Source organism: Calliphora vicina, chromosome 2 (assembly GCF_958450345.1).
Source record: "Calliphora vicina chromosome 2, idCalVici1.1, whole genome shotgun sequence".
In the NCBI taxonomy this organism is placed as follows: domain Eukaryota; kingdom Metazoa; phylum Arthropoda; class Insecta; order Diptera; family Calliphoridae; genus Calliphora; species Calliphora vicina.
The window spans coordinates 100,214,723-100,225,583 of record NC_088781.1 but is presented as its reverse complement, the minus strand read 5'-3'; positions in this window follow the sequence as shown (position 1 = coordinate 100,225,583).

The following is a 10,861-nucleotide window of genomic DNA, read 5'->3' as shown; positions in this document are numbered from 1 at the left end:
GTTTTTCCGTTTCCTTACCGTTTGCAATGGTAACCATATACACATGTTCGTCTCTAATACGACAGTGGTACATGTAATGTTCCAGTGTTTCAACCTAGAGCCAGATGAGCCCGTTTTGCAAATATCTGGCATATAGGTTTATTGCCCACTCCCTTAGTTTATTCGATCATTCTTAAGCTTTAGGAAGGTTTGGTATTTTCCAGATTGACGGTATCCAATCGCGATCCTACCGTCAAAAGCGTGTGCACCTCTTCGTTATCCATAATGACATCATGTGATCTCAAGATTTTCGCATTTATAGTATCAGTATAATTCATTGAAACATTAATAAACATTCCTAGTTTCCACATTATCTTCACTTAGGGTATTAATAACCGCTTGATTTTTGTTATCAATCCTATTCAACCATTCAATACACTCCGTAATCGCCATGATCTTAGCCAGAAAGTATTATTATTTACCTATATTTTGGCTTAGTTCGTAGAAACCCATTAATGTTTGGTGGCCTATTTTTAAACCATCTATATATAGATCAGTTCCTTGGTCATTCCTTACTCTCATTTCTTCATTACATTCTTTTCCGTCTGATAATATGACATACTCTGATCGAATTCTGTCACATATTTTATTGCTGATATTACCCTCTGATAAGATATTTATTATCCTTAATTATCTGGCCATTTATCAGACACTCTCTTTAACTTCAATCTAGTCGCATTTACTTACTCGGCAGGACAATTCGGACAAGATGCGTTCAATACGATTCTTCATCAAGAAATGGATAAAACTCTCCAAAATCCTTTTGTCATAGTTTAAGACGTTCAAATTGGAAAAATAGTATGAATTTTAAAAATGTGTTTAATTTGTAATATTAATATGTGGCAGTCTTGATTATATTTTAATTTTCGCTTGGTTTTCTTTAAGTTTTGTTTTTTGTAAACTTTCAATAACTTAATTGAACTTCAAGTGGACAAAATAATTCAACTAAAAGCACATGCATGACACAAATACCCAGTACTCTACAAAAATCATCAGAAATACTTGAGGGACACATACTCTGTATCCACTGTGTGTATTAACTACATGTATCCATTTCACTTGATAACAGCTCTTCAATGTTCGCTGTACGAGTATGATGGTGAGTAAGTAGTTGCTCACCTTACGTTCATTTTTCCATGACTTCATTAACAATACCCAAAAAAGGAATAAAAAAATAGTGGAAGTTGATAAAATGAAGAGCAATGTGTCAAAATAATGGAACACGGAGTAATTTTTTATAAAAACAAAAGGAACGTGTATAAACGCACTCCGGTATGTGGTTCACCCAAAAAGGAAATTCTTGTTGGTTTGTCTTTCAAAACGAAAACAAAAGGGAAACCGGCCACCAACCCACCCTCTCCAATGAAAAGGAAGCCAGCCACATTTACAATGATAGTGACTGATTGTGTGTATCGGATTTAAGTTTCATAAAGTTTATCATTTCATTCCATTTTTCATAGTCAACTTCAAGAGAATCATCATCGTCACTGTCCTGTCATCGCCAACGAATGAATGACATTGTTATTGCCATCGTCAGCATTATTGTCGTTGGCATTGTCATTGTCAAATTTATTTAAGCGGCCGATGATGTCCTTCGATGGTGATTTTCTTTACGGAAATGCAATAATTCAACTTGCAGAAATATTTTCATTGACTTTACATTCTCATTCCATGTCACACGTAATCCTGTACCTCTACATACTACGTACATAGGTAGGACGGAACTGGCTATTGTATTTGATAAGTGAACGAGTGTACGTCGTTGTCTTCATATGTGTTAAGAGAATAATGTGAATTAATGTTCATCATGTCAGTTGTTTATCTTGGATTGTGAACATTACGAAATGTATTAAATCGATGAATGACATGGAATTCCATCTGTTTAGTACGACTACCATTGCCCCAATTGTAATATAGCTACAATAACATTAACTTTACTCGTAACTGCTCATACAAGTATGAAACAATAATTTGTATTGGCCAAAAAACGCAGTGATGGAAGAGAGTGCATTCAAAAATTCAAGTATTTAGAGCCCGAAACGTTCTAATATAATGTAGCTACACCATTTTTCATTGAAATTGAGAAAATTCCAAATGAAATTGAGAATTTCCATTTTAAATTGAGAAAATTTCAAATGAAATTGAGAATTTCCATTTCAGATTGAGAAAATTCCAAATGAAATTGAGAATTTCCATTTTAAATTGAGAAAATTTCAATTGAAATTGAGAATTTCCATTTGAAATTGAGAATTTCCATTTGAAATTGAGAAAATTCCAAATGAAATTGAGATATTCAGTTTTAAATTGAGAAAATTCCAAATAAAATTGAGAAATTCAAATTGAAATTTAGAAAATTACAAATGAAATTGGGAAAATTCCAATTGAAATTGAGAAAATTCCAAATGAAATTGGAAAAATTCTAAATAAAATTGAGAAATATTATATAAATTATTTTAAACTAAAAAGAACAAAATTAACGATTATATCAGATGTGGAAAGATGTGGTGGTCTGGGTAGAGCGACCAATTTCACTTTATTTTGTCGTAGAAAACATGGTTGGTCTTGTGTTGGATCCCGAACAGTTCTTTTGATACCTACTTCCCGTGGCCCCGAAATCCACCTGATAGGTGCAATTGGTACCGCAGGCATTATTCAAATGGGTCAAAATATAACGAATGGGTCAAAAGTGTTGATAGCAAGAGGTGGGTAATCAGTTATCTGAACTCGTTTTGGTATGTGACAATGCCCCTTGCCACAATCGTTTATGTGAAATTTTCGACAACTCTCCAGCAACACTTTTACCATTGAGTCCCTATTCACAATGCTTAACCCTATTGAAATAATTTGGTCCAAAATCAAAAATATTGTGAAGTCAAAAATGAATATACCAACCGTAAATCCTTCAAATGTAGGAGTGCAGATGATTTTATATCTTCAAGAATTAATTAACGATAGAGTAAAATAAAATTTTCACAATTTCATTTGGAATGTTCTTAATTTCAATTAGAATTTTTCCAATTTCATTTGGAATTTTCTCAATTTCAAATGGAAATTCTCAATTTCAATTGGAATTTTCTCAATTTGAAATGGAATTTTTCAATTCCAATTGGAATTTTCTCAATTTGAAATGGAAATTCTCAATTTAATTTGGAATTTTCTCAATTTGAACAGGAATTTCTCAATTTCATTTGGAATTTTCTCAATTTGAAATGGAATTTCTCAATTTCATTTGGAATTTTCTCAATTTAAAATGGAAATTCTCAATTTCAATTGGAATTTTCTCAATTTAAAATGGAAATTCTCAATTTCATTTGGAAATTTCTCAATATCATGTATAATGTTCTCAATTTAAATGAAAAATGGTGTAGTTCTTCGTACAAATATGTCCATAGGAACAGACTTCAGACCATTTCATTTGAAAAGCATGAAGATCAATCTGGACGGTATAACCAAATCGTTTCGTTTTATTTTGTTTAATATGTAAGTTAAACTTCAGATTGAGTGGCTAATTTCGACAGTCATACCAAATTATAACGTCTCAAAAAAATCGATTTGGTAGGAAGCAGAGACAATGAATTTAGCAAGAACTATTCTATGAAATTAATGGTAAGATTTTGGTCTTGAACGACGTAATTAATACATGTTCTAATTTCAAGACGTTCTTAATGCCTTATATTTTGCACAACAAACTAAGAGACTTTAAAATGTTCTCAACGACCACTATATAGAAGGAATTATATACGTACAAATTAGGAGCTGAAGTAAACTAGATCTAAGTTATCAGTTGTGAGACCAATTCGAACTGAGTTATATAGGAAAACACTAGCCAAAACTCAGAGATTTGCTTTACTTCTCATTACCACAGCCATAAGAAACCATAACCCCTGGCGACCTAGGACCCATTGAGGAGTATATAGTGGGAATGTCAACAAGCTGAGGAAACCGGGCCATTCGAGGATCTTAAACGAATTTTGTTTCCGTATACGGATCCTCGGGAATCAGTTAATATAGGACTTCATTATCACGGATTCCTGAGTGGAAGGAAACAATCAGCCACTAGTGTATGATAGAATTGAAGAAAATTATTTATAGCACTAACTAATCTTGGACAGAAGGGACTGCAGGGTATCAAGCGATTTGTGACCCAGGTTGACTATGACAAGTACCAGACTTCTATTAGATTTGGATAGAAGTTCTTCATTGCTAAGATTACATCTATGTCATGTCCAATTCGGGCTAGATGCAGCACTAGTAGAAGGGATGTGCCACTCCCAACTATTATAGGACATGCGGGAACCACGAGGTGTTTGAAACTAGAAAACACATCTGTCACTGACTAACGTTATAAGACCACAGTAGACTGACTGTAAGTTAGACGATATCGCCTGCTTTTTCATGGGAATAAAGAGTTTTATTGACAGATTAATTTTCTTTTTTGGGTATATATTTCCTGTATTATATTTGTTCAAACTTTGAAGGCCATGAAAGCTGTATAAAGGCATTAAGCTATCGTCAACCCTAGGAATACTCATAAGATAGTTTTAAGAAAAATTCAATTCAGTCTCAATCATTTCAACACAAAAGAAAAGTAGACCAGCTAAAAATCCAATCTCTTAGATATATATTCACTCCTCGAGGAAGCATAGGGCCATAACAAGGTGGTTCGATGCTTGATTTCGTTCCACTTCATCCGCAATCTCAAAAGCTCTGTTATTAGTTGTAGCTTCTAGGTATCAGCTGGTCTTCCAACTCGTCCGCTTCCCTGCGGGTTCTTTCTTGGTAAAGTTGGCGGGTGTGACCTATACAAAATCTATGAACACGAGGTATAATGGTGATCTCCATTGCACTGATTGCTCAAGGATAATCCTAAGACTATTTACTTGGTAAACACATGATTTTCCGGAGTGAAAGCCAGCTTGCTCATTTTTGAATGGTGGTAGGTTTGTTGTCGTGAGTCTTGTGTTTATAATATGTGCAATTACTATTGCATTGTTTAAGTAAATTTTTTTCGGAGATTTACGATGACTACATCAGACAGATCGGCTTGATGGGTTCCAGTAGTCGTGCCCTAGTTATACGGGCCTACCTGAGCGTTAAAATCATCCACCATAATGATAATGTCATAGAAAGATTATTTTGTGGAGTTTTCAGAGGTTTCATTGGACAAACGTAACATTTCGGGATTTGCCACGCACTCTGGCAGTAATGATTCTGTCGGAGTGAGGTCTCCAATCTATTAGGGCACGTTTTACCTGTTTTGATAGAATGAATCCGACGCCACTTGATAGAGACAACTCATTCGCTGCTTTTTAGGAGAACAGAACTGTTACACCTTCTGCAGTTGTAATTTCTCCTGATTCACAACATCGCATTTCTCATAGCCCAAGTAATGGGAGCATATAAGCGGTGAATTCTTTTAATAATCGTCCAAGACTTGACGTTTCAAAAGGGTACGTACATTCCATGTTCCGATTCTAGCCCTAGATTTCATGCCAAATTCCGTCAACGTTTTATCGGGTTTAGTAGTTTTTATTCTTGATCTGGTTTCGTTAATAAGGTTTATATTTAAGACGTACGGCTTATAAGACCATAGCATCCGATCCCGGTGTTGGGACGCCAACATCGCCACCAGGTTTGCAGTATTTAGCCATGCAAAATAAAAAATATTAAGGTTATCCCGCCCAAGGTTGGTCGTCAGAGCCGCGTTAGCTCGACAGGGGACACCAAGTTTTTTAGACAGTGGATGAGGTTTAAACAAATTTAAGAATTTGCTTGCGCTTCGCTTTCCCATTATAACCCCTTCTAGATTTTGCGAAATTGGTTCGAATTTCAAATATTACACCTCAACACTGTGGTTCCAAAAAAAGATGGACAAAATTATGAAAATCGGTATCTTCAGAATTTGGAAAAACGAAGTTTTTTCGGAAGCTGACAATCTGCTCTACTCCAATACATATGGGTTTTTCAATTGGACATTTCGTTTTCTCGACAGAAGCGCCAGAAGTTCAACAAATTTTGCATGATATTTTCGTTTATTATTTTTAATATTTTACACTTTACTAAATTACATATATCTCAATTGTTTTACCATGTAGAAATTCATTCTTCAAAACATAGATAAACATTGATATAGGCTTTTATTAAGTGTATATCTTATATTTATGGGCCTCTCCATTTTCCTGTTGTAGTCCTTTAAACGTGGGTCTCAAATATACTGATATTTTTTTTTCTAAGAATGTTATATAGCTTGCCAAAAAAAAGACCGTCCAAGCCCGTCCAATGACTATATACATCATTTAAAGAAACTTCTGGGGAATATCATTGTAAAAAAATTGTAGCCGCCAGCACCCGCCTAAATACCTTTTTTTAATTTTTAGAAAATTTTCTTTATTTATTAATGATTTGTATACTGTAACTTGAAATATAGTAAATACAGATATTTTTAAAAATCTAGTTTCAGAATCACATGAAAACATATTTTTTTTTAATTTTTTATTAATGATTTTTATATGTATATCTATATCCTACTGTAACTTGAAAAAAGTTTATATTGATCTTTTAAACATTTTGTTTTGGAATCGGAGATACCAATTCTATATAAAAAGAGCGCCAAATAATTTTGTACACCTAGATTTTGATTTGGAACTATGGATTAAATGAGTGCTCAAGTGTAATATTAAGAATCGCACTGTAAGTTCCGGAAGTCTCGAGTCGTTCAACGGTTACTGCACAATGTCCATTGTTTATTTATGTCTCTCTATTAAAATACGAACAATCATTAAATTCCTTAAAAGCCCTCTTTAAGATATAAGTACATATGTATACTGATTTCTAAGAAGGTATAAACATGACGAGTATATTTACAAGGTAAGAACCCCCCATTGACAAACAATAGCCGAAACCCCAAAAATGTTATATTGCATACGCATCCCAAAATCATTATTCTACGCCAAGTGTAAGATTAGAGTTACCCAACACCCACTCAGGCTGGCCAAGTAACGAAAGGGGGGGATAAAAACAATGTTTTAAAAGGGAAACTATAATGCAACAATATTGTTGACGCCGTGGTTATAGACTACAATGCCACCAGAATAATCGTGGTATACAAACAACAAGAAACTACATGAAATAAACTACAAACCAACGAACGAACCATTCACATCCAAACAATCTAATGAGTCATTTCGTTAAGGGCAGAATTATTGTAAATGATTTTGTGATTTTGCTCTCATTTCAAAGTCATTAGATTTAAGATTAAACTGCATTTTCTTTAAGGCTACAAAACGTACATACAAACTACATTCATACGCAAACAACAGCCAACAACATTGAACTACAAACTCTACTTGTTGGCTGAAACGCTTGTGGTTATTACCATCCCTTCTTCTCTTCCCTTCCACTTCCAAAGAACTTTAGCACTTGTGTTCTTTAATACATAATTCTTTAATGCAATATTTTGTCTTGAAATGTTCTTGACTTGCAGATTACACCCACCCTTGCAAGAGGTCTTATACAATTTTTCATTTTTGTCTCTTCTAATAATGTGGCTTAAAATAAGAATTTTATTCCAACTACATAAATACAACAGCAGCAATAATAAAAGAAAAACCTAATGAGATTTATGAGTCGACATTAATTCAATTCTAATCCCAAAGTATATTTCTTAGCCTTTAATATAATTTTGCCTTAGAATGCCTGCTTAATTATAGTCTAGAAGTTACACCCTTTCAAACTCCCTCCCCACCACCATGTTCCTTTCAGCTCGACTGCAATCGTTAATTAATTGCGCAAAACAGCACTTTATGTCTTCACATTTTGCACAATTTATTATTATTATTTTCAACAAATTCTATTATTAAAAGGAGAATAAATACAGAATGCCACAGAATATTCATATAATGAACATATTTTGCATTAAGTGCTTTTTTATATGTAAGTATGTACTAACTAACTAAACGAGTTGTTGATATTACTACCTTAATGATAAAATATATTGTTATTTTAGTGCAAGATATTTATTAAGCTTAAATATGTAAAATAGTACCTACAATAATTAAGAGAATATGAAGACAAAATTGCATTAATGGATTAAATGATGACACATTAACTAAAAATTAAATCTTAAGTTAATGTGTATTCAGGGTATTCAATGCTAGAGTGATAGAAATTATAAAAATACCATAGGAATAATGAAAAAGTCGTCCTTTTTTGAAACCATTAGAAGGGCTCAAAAACATACCAGCTAACTTTTATTTTGGTGAATTCATTTACCTGCCTTTCACTTAAGAGCATTTTGCATATAAGTGCACAAAACTTGTGTACCTGCACATTTAAGATAAATGAATAATACTTTAGAAGCTATAACTGGTTTTCACGAAAAAAATTTCATGTAGCTGCCTAATATTAAATTAAACCAAAACAAAATAAGAATAATACGATTTTGAAATTAAAAAAATTATGTAGTAAACATGTAAACGTACTTAATGCCATTACCAGCAACAATGAGCAGGTAAGTGCATTAAGGTTAACTACATTTTTAACTTACATGTACAAAATATCGTCTAAAGTTGCATCGCTAATTGGGCCTGGAGAAACGCGACGCAAAATGAAGCACGATTTTCCATACATTTGTATTGATTTTAATTGGTTCCTAGATTCATATTTTTTGCAGAAAAATAGATTTTTCAATACAAACATTTTCATATTAACGACGCAACTTCGAAGCCATGCGACGCAAACTGCAACAAAAACGATGCAAATCGAAGCACTAATGACGCAACTTCGCAGCCATTTTTTAATCGTTTGAAATAAATTTATTTCTTATCGAGTGAAAAGTTATTAGCACTTTTTGTATTAATTAGCCACTATTATGATATGCAAACCTTGTTAAAAAACTTTTCTCTACACATAAATGCGAGTAAAATATGTGTAAACTAGTAGTTCTTACTCAATATATGGTCAGCGAATTACTTTGCTAGTTTTGTGAAATGGTGAAATGAAATGTTTTTTTCATAATTTCGTAGAGTTTATGATTCTCGTTTAGTGAAAAAATCTATATAAATAAAAATCAAATGTCGTTTGTTGGTAACTGCATCAGTAGAGAACGGCCGGACCGATTCAGACAATTTTTTTTATAAAATGTATGTAGTATGGCTATACTTAGGTTTTTACGGAATGAAAGGGAGTCTTCAATCCCACTTTTTTCGATTTATCTAAAATCGGAAAAAGGCTACATCGATTTGGCTAATTTTTTGTTTAAATGATTACTCATATTTCTGACCAAAAATCGATTTTTTTATAAAAACTCAATATATCTAAATTCGTTAATAACTTGGCCAATAAGCGTTGAATCAAGAAAAGGAGCTCAATCTGTGATCACTAATATTTCTGACCAAAAATCGATTTTTTATATAAAAACTCAAAATATCTAAATTCACTAATAACTTGTCCAATAAGCGTTTAATAATGAAAAGCAGCTCGATCTGTGATCACTCATATTTCTGACCAAAAATCGATTTTTACTATAAAAACTCACAATATCTAAATTCGCTAATAACTTGGCCAATAAGCGTTTAATCAAGAAAAGGAACGTTTAGTCATAACATCTAAATTCGCTTGACCAATAAGAGTTTAAGTAAGAAAAGGAGCTCGATCTATGATCACTCATATTTCTGACCAAAAATCGATATTTTATATAAAAAATCAAAATATGTACGTTGATTTACATGTATGCTGTTGTTGCAAGACTTAGGTTTTTGACAACAAACTTAGGTTATTTGTCTCTCAGTAGCGCTTCTATGTATATTTTATTCTATGTTCTATATGAATAAAAATGATCATTCAATAATACGTTTTTTTTTCATTTTAACTATTTTTATCCTTTTCAAACCGCTTCTCACAAATTCACAAATCGAACACAAGAATTTTTTATCTTGGACAGGACAACGTCTGTTTCAAATGTTTTCATATGAAAAGAACAATTGGAATGAATCAAATTGAAAAGAGGGGAATCGCAATTTGTAATTTTGAAATGATAATATGAAAAGCTCTTATGAAAACGAAAATGAAAAGTTTTTTCATTTCACCGTTACACAGAACCAGAATTGACTCCCAGAAATGGTACCATTATTTACATAATTTTACAACTTTCAATAGATTTCCGGCATGGGATCTAGTTATCCCAAATGTGTAATGTAAGGGTTAACTGTCAAACGAACTGTCATACTTCGCTCAATTTTTGACATTTATGACCAGTATACTCTGACAAATCATCTTGAATAGATTGACACTTGATCAACGCTACCAAATTTTCCAAATATACTTTGAAAATCAGTCATTGATTCGTGCGTGCAACTTGTAGACGACTGTTATATCGCAAAGTTGTGTTCAGCGATGAGGCTAATTTTTGGATTAACGAGTTTATTAATAAACAAAATTGCCGCATATGGAGTGTGACCAATACACAACAGATCCTACATAATCCATTACATCCAATGCAATTTACACGCTGGTGCAGTTTACACGCTGGTGGCATCATCGGACCAGCAATGATCGAAAAGTGACCCAAAATTGGACGTTCGGTATTCGCTTCTTCAAGAACTGCAGGTGTGCATATGGTCACAGCGAAATTATTTTGAAATGTTAATGTCATGTATTAATATTTCGAATAAAATGTTATTTTTCACAATTTCAAGTTCTGTCGAGCTTCAAAAAAACACCCTTTACATATATTGTTTTATGTTTTATGCAGTTAAATATATCAAAAAAGCCTTTTATATGATGCATCAATTTAATATTGATCCTTAGGGAAGAAAATTTAAAA